This window comes from Chiloscyllium punctatum, chromosome 2 (genome assembly GCF_047496795.1).
Source record: "Chiloscyllium punctatum isolate Juve2018m chromosome 2, sChiPun1.3, whole genome shotgun sequence".
Lineage (NCBI taxonomy): Eukaryota > Metazoa > Chordata > Chondrichthyes > Orectolobiformes > Hemiscylliidae > Chiloscyllium > Chiloscyllium punctatum.
The window spans coordinates 119,578,850-119,591,547 of record NC_092740.1 but is presented as its reverse complement, the minus strand read 5'-3'; positions in this window follow the sequence as shown (position 1 = coordinate 119,591,547).

Sequence of the window (12,698 nt, the reverse complement as noted above, 5' to 3'; positions counted from 1 at the left end):
CTACCTTGGGATTGGAAGCAGAAGGTCCTCTAGACCATCAGAACCCCAGGACAGAACCCATGTGCCTTATAAAAGAACTTGGATTCAGTGCAGGAAGACGATTAATGGTTTCCTGTAATGCACAAGGGGATGTGACACCGTCTACTCACTGCAAACAGATCTAAGTCTGTGAGTGTCAGTGTCCGTACAAAAGGGTGTCACATAGTATGATCATGTGCAAGTCTCTGCACCAATTGGAGTATGTGCACTGAATGGGTGCTATGCTGTCAATATTCCCCTGGTTTGGACTTGGAAGAAGATGCAACACTGAGACCTCTGTCACCTAGAGGATTACTGGAGTAAAAATCGCAGCCTCGCCTATGCGATAAATAAGATTTTGGCTCTGCAGAAAGAGGCAGGGAATACCAATCACTGATGCCAGGGATGCTCACTCGATTAAAGTGAAGGATGGAGGAGGTGGTCCAAGTTCTTTCTCCTGTCATTGCTCCGACATGCAAGTTCTCCATAGAAAGGTTAGTCCAAACGGACAACATAGTGATTGGTAGATATGTACTCAGACTTGCATTCCATTGTTGGAGTCATGGATGGAGATAGTCAAGATATCTAGACCTCCCTCATGGTACACCTTCTCTTGAAGGATCAGGAAAGTACCATTTGATACCCCCAGGGAGGAGAAGCACCAGCCTGGCACACTTGAGAACTTATCTTGTTGCATTCCAGAGGTTCCCTGCCTTTCCACTTCCCCTCTGTCAATGATGTAATTGGCTCCAGCAGGTGGGTGCCCATACACTTGACTCTCCAGTACTGAAGCCGTCATGGACACCCATCAGAATCATTACAGTCACTGGGACATCACAGTTGTCTCCATTTCAGCTGTGAATGGGATGGCACAATGATATGACTCTACAACTGATCCACTATTGATTAGATTAGATTTCCTACAGTGTGGAAACAGGCCCTTCAGCCCATCCAGTCCACACCAACCTTCCGAAGAGTAACCCACCCAGACCCATTTCCCTCTGACTAACACTATGGACAATTTAACATGGCCAATTCACCTGACCTGCATATCTTTGGACTGTGAGAGGAAGCCAGAGCACCCGGAGGAAACCCACACAGACACGGGGAGAATGTACAAACTCCACATGGACTGTCACCCACCCGAGGCTGGAATCGAACCTGGGACCCTGGCGCTGTGAGGCAATAGTGCTAACCACTGTGCCACCGAGCCACCTTGATGGTAGATAGTTAAGGTAGATAGTTAATGGTAGCATCACTGGACAGATTGATTAGACAATTAAAAAGAAATGAGAATAATGGCCATCACACAGGCTTGTTTGTTCTCAGTCCAGATTTTAAAAGTGTCTGTTTCAGGTATGTTTTCCTGCTTAGACAATGGTAGTCATATCATGAAGCAATTGCAGGATTATGATGATGTCTCATGACATCTGAGAAACATAACTTTAGAACAACATATAAAGATCCTTCTATTTCATTGACTGAGGACATTGTCATCATTAAGAAGAGCAGCACTGTACCATAAACGAGGGGGATGCTGTCGAATTCACTTTGGACCTCATGGCTACATGTCAACATGGTCAGCACATGATCAGGTCTCTTTGGTTTTCTGTTCCAACCACATGCCCTCCAGATTTACTTTTGTCAGCCTTGAACTGTTGGAATGCCATCATCTCAATTTGCAACCTTGAGTTGTTCTACCAGGCATTCAGTACTGCTCACTGGTGTTCTTGAAGAACACAGCTCTCAGCATTATTTAAATATAAATGCAAAAACGTGCCAAAGCATGCAGCAAACTTCTAGCAAATGTTTCTGTTCCTGAGGTTGTCAGATAAGAGATGAGGCTTCCCAAGCTCCCATCTGAACCTCATTCCGATGTATCCATGAGAGCGCGAGAAATCCTCCGGCCACAGAAGTGGTCCCCCTCAGCTCCCTTTTTCCATACATTGCTCACTCCCTGCATGGTCTTACTTTCCAGCCTAGAGGAAATGTCAAGCTGAAAAATGGCCTCCTTGAATCTTTGTGCCATCTGCAAAAGCAGTTCTTTAAAATGGATGATGTTTGAGCAGAGATGCACAACACTGTTTATTAAGTCTTTGCACAGGGCTTAGCTTCAATCTAAATATTTCCACTCCGTGTCTCTGGTTTTTGAGAACTGAGTGCCTGAACCAAGTGGCCATTTCCTTCTGTCCAACTTTTAATGAGTGGTAATGGCTAAAAGACATGTTCTTCAGTATGATTTCATGTGTAAGCTGATGCACATCATCCAACTTGACCTTCTCAATATCTAACTATTTCAGATTTGGTCTAAAACTAATTAAACTGGACCAAAGAGAGAGGTCACTGTGCTTTCTACACAACCAGTCACCACTAAAATGATCAATCTTTTAAACAAATACTGTTCTCAATTAAGGAACATGTTTTTATTTGTTCATGGGATGTGGGTGCACTGGCTACCATCTCTCATTGCTTTGAAGGTATTTAATATCAACCACATTGCTGGTGAGTCTGGAGTCATATGTAGGCCAGAACAATTAAGAGGAGCAGATTTCATCTCTACAGGACTTTAGGGAACCAGACAGGTTTCTGCAACAATTGCCAGTGGCGATATGATAACAATTAGGTCCGCTCTTTGATTCAGATTTTACTGAATTCAAATTTCACTACCAGCCATTATGGGATTTAAGACGATATCCACTGAACATTGACTTACTAGTCCAGTGTCATGACACTACACTACACCACCCTTGAGCCATAGACTAGTAGATGACTTTGATGTGGATGTTTTATTTTCTCTGTTTGTGTTATAAAGTGAAGCTACCAAACAAATTCTGGTTGCTTGTCCCCAGTGAGAGAGCAGTAAGTGGTCTAGAAATCAAGCTGAGGTCAAAGAGGACGTGCACCATCTGTTGAACAACAAAATAAGCTGAATATCTTGGAATTAACTAGTTGCATACTTGCTGAAAAAGAACATGTGAGGTGTTGTGGAACTTAAACAGAAAAGTTAGAAAAATAAATTCAAAGTGGATAAAAAAAGCAACTGAAAGGAAAAAAGTAAATACTTACCATCCTTCCCATGGCTCCAGCTGTAACTGTTAAGGTTCTTGAAAGAAATGTTTAGTCACAGCATCACTTACAACACAAAAACATTTTTTCAAACTTTTCCGCACATTTCTCTGTACCAATTTAAAAAGTATTGGGCCCAGTGAGCTTGATTTAAGGCAAGTCGGGTGCTAGTTGCAGTAAAGTGAGAATACATATGTAGATAGGATAATGATGTATAAAATGATGCAGCACTGACATCGACAGTCACAAACTAAAAGGGTATAACAAGCGGGGATGGGAGAATATTTATGACAGAGAATAGTGTAAATTACTGTACTGTGTAACTAAAACAGTTTGTTATAGCCCCTTTATAGGTGTGTTAGATAATGCTCAATTTAGATAATGCAAAATATGGAGCTACCAGAGCTAGCTTGAAATTTCAGTTGCTGCAGACATTCACAGTTGTGCTTGCCCAAGGCAGTGAATACTACATTCTTATTCCTCCACTTGAGATGTTTTCAGTTGTAGTTGAAGGTCAAAACAAGGGACCATAACTATAAAGTAGTCACTAGGAAATCTAATTGGGAATTTGGAGTGAATGTCATTACCCAAAGGATGTTTAGTATATGGATGTGGAACTTTCTATAAGATGGTGTAGTAGAAGCATTAGACGTATTTCAGAGGAAGCTAGATAAACTGGTGAAACTCAGCAGATCTGGCTGCAATTGTGGAAAGAGAAACAGAGTTACTGTTTCAAGTAACTTAGGTGCTGATATGGTTAGCTGACAAGACCATAAGACATAGGAGCAGAAATTAGACCATTCAGCCCATTGAGTCTACTCCACCATTCAATCATGGCTGATAACTTTGTATTCTCCTGCTTTCTCCCCATAACCCTTGATCCCCTTAATAGTCAAGAAGCTATACATCTTGGTCTTAAATATACTCGATGGCCTGGTCTCCACAGCCTTCTGTAGCAATGAATTCTATAGATTCACCACTCTCTAGCTGAAGACATTTCCCCTTATCTCCATTCTAAAATGTCTTCTCTTTACTCTGAGGTTGTGCACTTGAGTCCTAGTCTGCCCTACCATTGGACAACATCTACTCTGTCCACTCCATTCAATATTCTGTAAATTTCAATTTGATCCCGCCCTCATCCTCTAAACCCCATTGAGTATTGAGCCAGACTCCTCAAACGTTCCTCATACGTTCAGCCTTTCATTCCTGGGACCATTCTCATGAATCTCCTCTAAACGTGCTTCAAGGCCAATACATCTATCCTGAGATATGGGACCCAAAACTGTGCACGATACTCCAAACCATACAGGAATTGATCTGACCTGAGCCTTATAGAACCTCAGAAATACATCCCTGCTTTTATTTGCATTTGCCTTCCTAATTAGTGTAGGAGAAGACTCTCTGGAGCATAAACACCAGCATTGACTGTTTGGGATGCATGACCAGATTTGGTGCTTTTCATTTTGCCTGGTATTAATCTTAACGGAATTGTCGAAGTGGTCAAGTTATCTTGTGCAGAGCGAACAAGTAGAAACTAAACTATAAAAACCATGTATCAGAGCTTCAACTTTTTTTTTACATACATAGGAACAGGAGCATGCCTTTTAGCTCCTGAAGCATATTCTGGCTTTCAATGAGATCTGGTTGACATATGAGCCAGTATTATACTGTCTAGCACTTAAGTTTGAATTTTAGTTCTGGACAGCAAGTTGATCACTCTGTAATGATGGCAATCTTAATTGAATTACACAGTAAGCTCTCTCTGGACTGAGATTTACATTGATGTGGTTTGTGAAAAGCATAGTCATTATATTCCCAGTGCAAATCAAGCATTTAATAGCTCTTGAAATAAAAATGGAAAACCCGAGAGAAACTTGTTAAATCTGGCGGCATCTATCAGTTAACATTTTGAGTCTGATATGACTTTTCTTCAGAATTCAATTTATAACTTCTTGTCAAAGAAGCAGGACCAATGTCATTTGTGCACATTTGTGGCATCTTAACTTGCCATGGTGCAATGATATGTACATGCACCAATGAAGATGATATAAATGATGATGGTACTCTGACTTCAGAAGAGAACATACAGAATCTAGGGAGAAGCATGTAATGGAGCAGAAGAGATATGGTGCACAAGCTGCATCAAGTAACACTTAGGACCCAGTGTCGATAAAGAGTCTCACACTATTGAAGAGAGTGAGGAAATTTTACTCTACAATAAAGATGGATTTGGGAGGCTAGGGACTCAGAACAGTAGCAGCCTAGTAAGACAAAGCAACCTCTCGGGCACCAATGCCCTAGAGAACCAAGAGTATAACACCCTCGAAGGGACAAACAGCCCAAGGCATGCTAACCACAGAATTCTCTTACAGGACACTGGAAGCAGTATCCTCTTAAAGCAAACTTCTGTAAACAAAGTTTTTGAAAGTATTGGTATGAACAAAATATTTATGATGGTAAGTGCCTCATGATAATAAACATAAAGCAATGGAATGAGAAGTATTCATACAGATGAATCAAAACAAACCACTGACAGCTAAAGATTCATTAACAGTCTTCACCATTGGACAAGAAAGCAGTTGAAATTCCTTTTTGGAGATGTCTAGAACAAGGGGTATTATCTTAAAATTTGGGCTAGATTTTTCAAGGGTAAGATCAGAATGTACTTTTTTTAACGCAAAGAAGAACAGAAATCTTTCTCCCTTTAAATATAATTGTTATACATCTGTGGAACCAACCAATGATGAGTTTTGGCTTGGGTAGAGTACTGTCACCAGATCCAACACCAAGCTCATGGTATACAGAGCTGTGGTGGTTCCCATCCTCCTCTAACTCTGAGCCATGGACCATCTACAGCAGACACCTCAAGGTGCTGGAACAGAACCACCCATGCTGCCTGTGCAAGTTCCTGCAAATCCACTGAGAAGAAATATGCACCAACACCAGAGTCTCCAACCAGGCCAACATCCCCAGCATTGAGGCACTGACCACTTGATCAGCTACAATGGGATGGGCACATCATCCTGATGACTGATATGAGATTCCCCAAGCAGGAGCTCTGCTCCCAGCTTCAGAATGGCAGGTGAGCCCCAGAGGAACAGAGGAAGCGCCTCAGTGATACCCTCAAGACCTCACTGATGAAGCGCGGCATTCCCACAGACACCTGGGAGTCACTGATCCATGACCGTCCAAAATGGAGGAGGAGCACCAGGGAAGGTGTTGAGCACCCTGAGATTTGCTGTCAGGAAAACATTGAAACCAGGAGAGAAAAGCGACAGGAGCGCACTGTTACAGCAACGCCCCATCAGCCCTTTCCCATGACCACCTTCTGCCCCAATTGTAACAGAGTCTACAGAATCAGCATCAGACTATACAGCCACTTATGGAATCACCCTGAAAGTGGAAGAGAGTCATCATCATCTGTGAGAGAGCACCGATGATGATGTTGATGCTGATGATATCTTTGCTAAATCAAAGATCTATTTAATTATCAGTTGTAGAGGATGAACAACTACTTAGTCTTAAAGAGAAAATGCACTTGTCTTTACAACAAGATCTTGCTCATCGACAGCAATTGACACAAGTAAAATAGCCTGGTTAGGCATAATTATAAAGGCTACCAACGAACATTTCTTTGCATCAGGACTTTGTGCTTAACTACTTCTTATCCAACCAGAGATTGCATGACATCAGTTTAGGTTAAGACTTTATACAGCTTCAAATTTAACTATTTTAGAATTTACCTTATGTAAAAATAATTGCATATTTTCATTAGGCAATATTATTAATTAAAATAGGTAAAGAAAGTTCAGATCAGTCATGAAATCATTGAATGGGTGTGAACAGGTTTGAGGAGTTGAAGACGACTCCTATTCCTGACTTTTCCTTTAAGTTCCGATATTATTAAAGCTTCGACACCCCTTTCACATTTTTAATTGTACATTTAGTGTTCAGTTTTAAATCTGGAACAATTTCTGCTTATGGCTAAGTGAAAGAGTAATTCAAACACATTCCCTATTCATTCTGTTGGAATGCTGATTGTGCAGGATTGTAATCATGTTGCTGTGTCAGTTAAATGTAGGGAAGCTGAGCCTTTTCTTGTTTTTTTCTTGTTGACCTCATGCCTTAGGGGGTAGCTTGCCTTTGCTCCAATTGTCTGTTCACTTCTCCTCCCTGTTTCACCATTTAATCATTATTTATGTTGGGTTTTCATTTTATGTGTTTATGATTCAGGTCAACATAACTCCCTTCAATCTTACTTTAACCCCTCTGTCAAACGAGCATTCATTCTTGGTGATCATAATTTACGTTTTAACTCTTTGCCCCCTCTCCTTTGACATGGTTGCTCTTTTAGTCTGAATTAACTTTATCCTTAATTTAAAATTTCCACTCCTTGCAGGTGCATTTCTCATGACATAGCATTCCTCTTGGCCTCTCCATTGTTATGATATCCCTTGTTGACCAAGCCATCTCTTGCTGCTTCACTATCTCTCTGTTTAATTACGTATTTCCCCCAACCTTATTAAGTGCATGATGTGACTTTGAAAATATACAGTCCTTCCCTTTTACTGGATTGAATCTGATCAGCCACTTGGATGTGGTTTTAAGGAAAGGGGAAGAGTTTCAGAAAGGTGCTTATCGCTCAATTGTTCACCACATTCCAGCCTCCAAGTGGTCTTATTGAAGGCAGATTGAGAAAAATGAGGCACCTTGCTCCAGCAGACTGGTCACATCCCTGGTGTCTTACCAATAGCAATAGAACTATTGCCACCCTACCCCGCACACTGTGGTTCCTTATCAAAATGGTGGGCTGGCGGCTATAGACATCTTTGTGCTACCAATTATTTTTAAGTGTACCTCCATTTTCAAATGCCAATTCTCTAAGTTCTTCCCAACTGGTAGAGCTCCTTGGCCTGGTGAGATTGCCAATTGTCTACAATTATATCCACTCTGTTTGGCTCTCCTGCTTGATTGCCATTCCTAATGAATGAAATTCTTGTTTGTGTCATCTTTATACACTGGGGAGATCTCATTAGCAGGATCCACTCACAGACCATCGAAGTCACTACCTACGGTTAAAAAATAAATTGGTGAGATTCTGCCCACTAATTTGAAATCCCTTTCCTCTGGCAATCTGCCTACTAACAGGCTTTTGGCCTGATACACTACTTCCTCAAAAATGCAAAACCCAAGCTATTGTTTTTCTCCAGAGTCACAACACAATCATGTAGAGAAGTATAATGTTTTGCTTTATCTTTTCCTGAGATATGTGTGTCATAGGTGTGTCACAGTTTTTTTTGCATTATTTCTTATTAGTCCATCAACATGTCTTGCTAATTGAACAAAGTGATTTTGATTTTTGATTATCTTGAGGTTTACTTTTTTTTGTGAAACTAAACAGTTAAGCATTTGTTTCACATCTTGTTTAACCAAGTATTTTCTCAATCTATTGGCAGCACAATGGCTCAGTGGTTAGCACTGCTGCCTTACAGCCAGGTACCTGATTCAATTGCAGCCTTGGGTGACTTTCTGTGTCAATTTTGCATGTTCTCCCATGCCTGCGTGGGTTTCCTTCGGGTGCTCCGTTTTCCTTTCACAGTTCAAAGATGTGCAGTTTAGGTGGATTGGCCATGCCAATAAATTGTCTTTTTGTTTCCAGGGATGTGCAGGTTAGGTGGGTTAGCCATGGTTAAAAAAAAATGTGGGGCTACCAGTATAGATTTGGGCTATTGAGTCTGGTCAGGATACTCTTCAGAGGGTCAGTTCAGACTTGATGGGCCAAATGAGATCATTCTGCACTGTAGGGATTCTATGATTCTATCTTCAAAGAAATTGGACAGGAGTGGGCTGAAAAAGACTTTGGTCTATATTATGAGCATTTCTTACAGATTGCCCTAAAATCTACTTCTTGAAGCATTGGTTAGATATTTGATAACAAAAGATCATCCAAATGCATAAGGCACAAGACCATTTATGCAAGTGACTAACAAGATTGTAATAGGCACAATAAAGCAATAGGACACAAACTTTGGGACAACTTTATCTCTGCACACTGTCACGAAGTTGATTGTAAAAATGGTAAAATTGTAAAATGGGGGAACGCATTGCGTCGTTACTTTAAAAGATCCTGCTTTGTGTGTGGAAGTTTGCAGGCGTTGTACAGAGAACCCCAAAATTGAAACAAGTACACCGAAGGGCCTTACAGTTGGCAGGCAAAATGGCAGTCTTGTTTTGTTGTTCTGGCAACAAGGTGGACTCAGCCAAATCATTTAAATCAAGCTCTTAGATACTGATAACCGATCAAATTTAAATCTGATGGTGTTGACAACCTTGAACCAATCTAATTGCAAAGAAATTAAAAGGTAATCAAGGATATAAAAGATGTGGGTGTTTGAACATTGCGGAGAGCCAACTGCTATCTGAAAAGAGAGCCATCTGAGAAAGAAATACCTGGCTCAAACAAGACATCTCCACGCTCTCTAAAAAGCACCATCTATCTGTAAAGGTACACAACACATTTACCAAATATTCTTGACAGCAGAAAATGACTGAGAAGGCATTTCAGACAGAACAAGACGATAGAAGATGATAAAGTAAGTTCAGGAAGATCCATTCTGTGTGAACTTTGAGAGACTGAGTATTAATTTATTGTTTTCTTATTACCTAGATTTATACAAGTGGGACCTGTGTTATTGAAACAGCATACCAATAGAATTTAATTCAGCGAGTGTTGAGAAGATTTGTAGCTCAGGTTGAAGTTCTGGATATAAGTTTGCTCGCTGAACCTTCCAGCTCAGCGTGCAAACTTACATCCAGGATTTAATTCAGTCGGGGAATAACTAGTAGTTAGGGAGTAATTGTTCAGTTTGTTAGGTATTCTGTTAATTTATTCAATGTTGGAGTTAGATAAATAAATTGTTACTTAGTTGTAGAGTGAGTGAGAGGATTCCATTTCTTTTAACTACTCCTTTATGACAGATTTGGGGGTGAGAGATAGGCTATACTCCTTGTCACAATTCTTTATCAGATTACAAGGCGAGCTGTTCCTCTCAGGGTGTTTTGGTTTTACTTATCAGAGGGATGTTCATCTCTGCTTTATAATATGAAAGACATCTTCTCAAACCTCCGTACTACACCACTGCACTTTCAACCTACTACCCCAACCCCCAACCTGACTACTGCATTCACCATTACATGCATATGGTTTTCATTACTTCAATCAGATTGGAAATGTATTTTAATAATAATGTCATGAAATGTATTTTATTAATAGTATTTGACAAACTATTTGGAGCAGCATATCAGATATTGATCTAGAACCCACCTAAAGTGCACACAGTTTAGTGAATAGTGATCAGGAATCGGAACCCCAAGCCTATTCCTGTCATGAATCCAAGTTATATAGGCCCTCCCTCTTAAAGTTAGCTAAATTAGCACAAACCAAGAATATTGATAATTTTATAATTTTTTTATTCAGTCATGGAATGTAGGCTTTGCTGGCTGGGTCAGTATTTATTGTGCATCACTAGTTGCATTCAGAAGGTGCTGGTGATTCACTGCAGTCCATTTAATATTGATATGTCTCCAATGCTGTTAAGGAGGGAGTTTTGGGCTTTTGCTGCAGTAGCACGATAGGAACTGTGATATATATTTCCAAGTCAGGCTAGTGAATGCCACGAAGGGAAGCTTGTTGGTGTTCCCATGTATCTTGCTGCCTTTACTCTTTAATTGGTACTGGTCATGGGTTTGGAAGGTGCTGTCCAAGGAACCTTGGTGCATACCTAAAAGCTATAGGCTTTTAGCTTATTCAGTAGCCAAATGTGTGGTACCATTAAATGCCTTTTGGATTTCCTTTATCAATATTACTTGTTACTGCCTCAAAGAATTCTAATAAATTTGTTAGGCATGATTTTACCTTCATGAAACCATGCTTCCTCTGCTTGATTATGTTTTGTTTCTGAAAATGCTCTGCTGTTACACCTTTTAGTCCTGATGAAGGGTCACAACCTGAAATGTTGGCTTTCTGACTCCTCTGATGTTGCTTGACCTGCTGTGCTTTTTTTCCAGCTCCAAACTTTATCAACTCTAACTTTCCAGTATCTCCGATCCTCACTATCTCCATAGTTGCCTGTTTTCCTTTTGCTTCCTCCATTTTTAAATAAAGGTGTTATATTGGCAGTTTTCCATCCTCTAGGAATATTTGCATCTAAGGATTCTTGGAAGATTACAACCAATTGTCTCAATAGCCACTTCCTTTAATATCCTCGGCTGCAACCAATCAGGTCCAGGGGATTTTTCAGCCTTTAGCCCATTGGTTTCCCTAGCACTTCTTTCTCAAGTGATAGTTATTGTATTTATTTCCTCCCCTTGTTTTGCCTATTGAATATTTCATGTTTTTGGACTGTGAATTGTGTCTTCTATTGTGAAGACTGGTACAAAGTATTTTTTTCAACTGGTTCCCCATTATTACCTCCCAGCCTTATTTTCTAAGGGACCTTTGTTTACTTTGGCCATTCTCTTCCTTTTTATATATTTGAACAATTGTTGAGTTCTGCTTTTCTATTATTTGCTTGTCAAAAGGCTGAATATTTATTCTTGTTCCAACATTTCTATTTTTAAGAACAATATTTGGCTGTGTCGTTCAACAATTGAATCCTTGGTAGAACCTTGTTTAACATGTGTGTCACATTTTTCTCACTGAAATGGTTATGACTTCCCATTAAATTAGTTCCAGAGTTATCTGCACCAACAACACATGTAAACAAAACTGCTTTTTTACATAATTTGTCACAGGAGTCTACATTTTTATGCCTGTGACTCATTTTAAATTAATAAGTCAGAAAGAAACTGTAGCAAATACTCTGCCCTATTTCTGGACTCCTGCCTCTAGGTATAAAACACATTCATATTTTTAACAATCAGAAATCTGTGTGTCTTATAAACATAACCTAGCTCTGCCATTCGATTACATCTGAAAATTTTCTTCCTAAGGGGTCTGGACAGGGTAGATATAAAGGGAATGTTTCTTCTTATGGAAAAAATCTAGAATCTAGATAGCACTATTTAAAAATCAGGGTCACCCATAACAAACAGAGATTAAGTGATTTCTTTTTCTCTTGGAGAGTTGTGAGTCTTTGGAACTCTCTTCCCGAAAAAGTGGTGCACGCAGAGTCTTTGAATGTTCTTAAGCAGAGTTTAAAATACTCCTTTTTTATCTGTTCATGGGATTACCCATCCCTATTTGCCCAGAGAACTGTTAAGAGTCAACCACATTGCTGTGGGTTTGGAGACACGCGTAGGTCTGACCAAGTAAGGATAGCAGCTTTAATAGCAATGGATTCATGGTCATTGTTAGACTCTTAATTCCAGGTTTTAAAAACACTTCATTCAAATTCGAACTCGGATCCCCAAAACGTTAGTGAGTTTCTGATTTAATAGTCTGACGATAACACCGCTAGGCCATCACCTCCTTTTCTTGTTCAACAAGAGGTGAAAGGTAATCAGTTATAGGCAGGAATGCAGTTCTGCGGCTAAAATCAGAACAGCCATGACCTTATTATATGATGAAGAATGTTCTAGAGGGCTGAACAGCACTATTGCTGCCTAATTTGTAT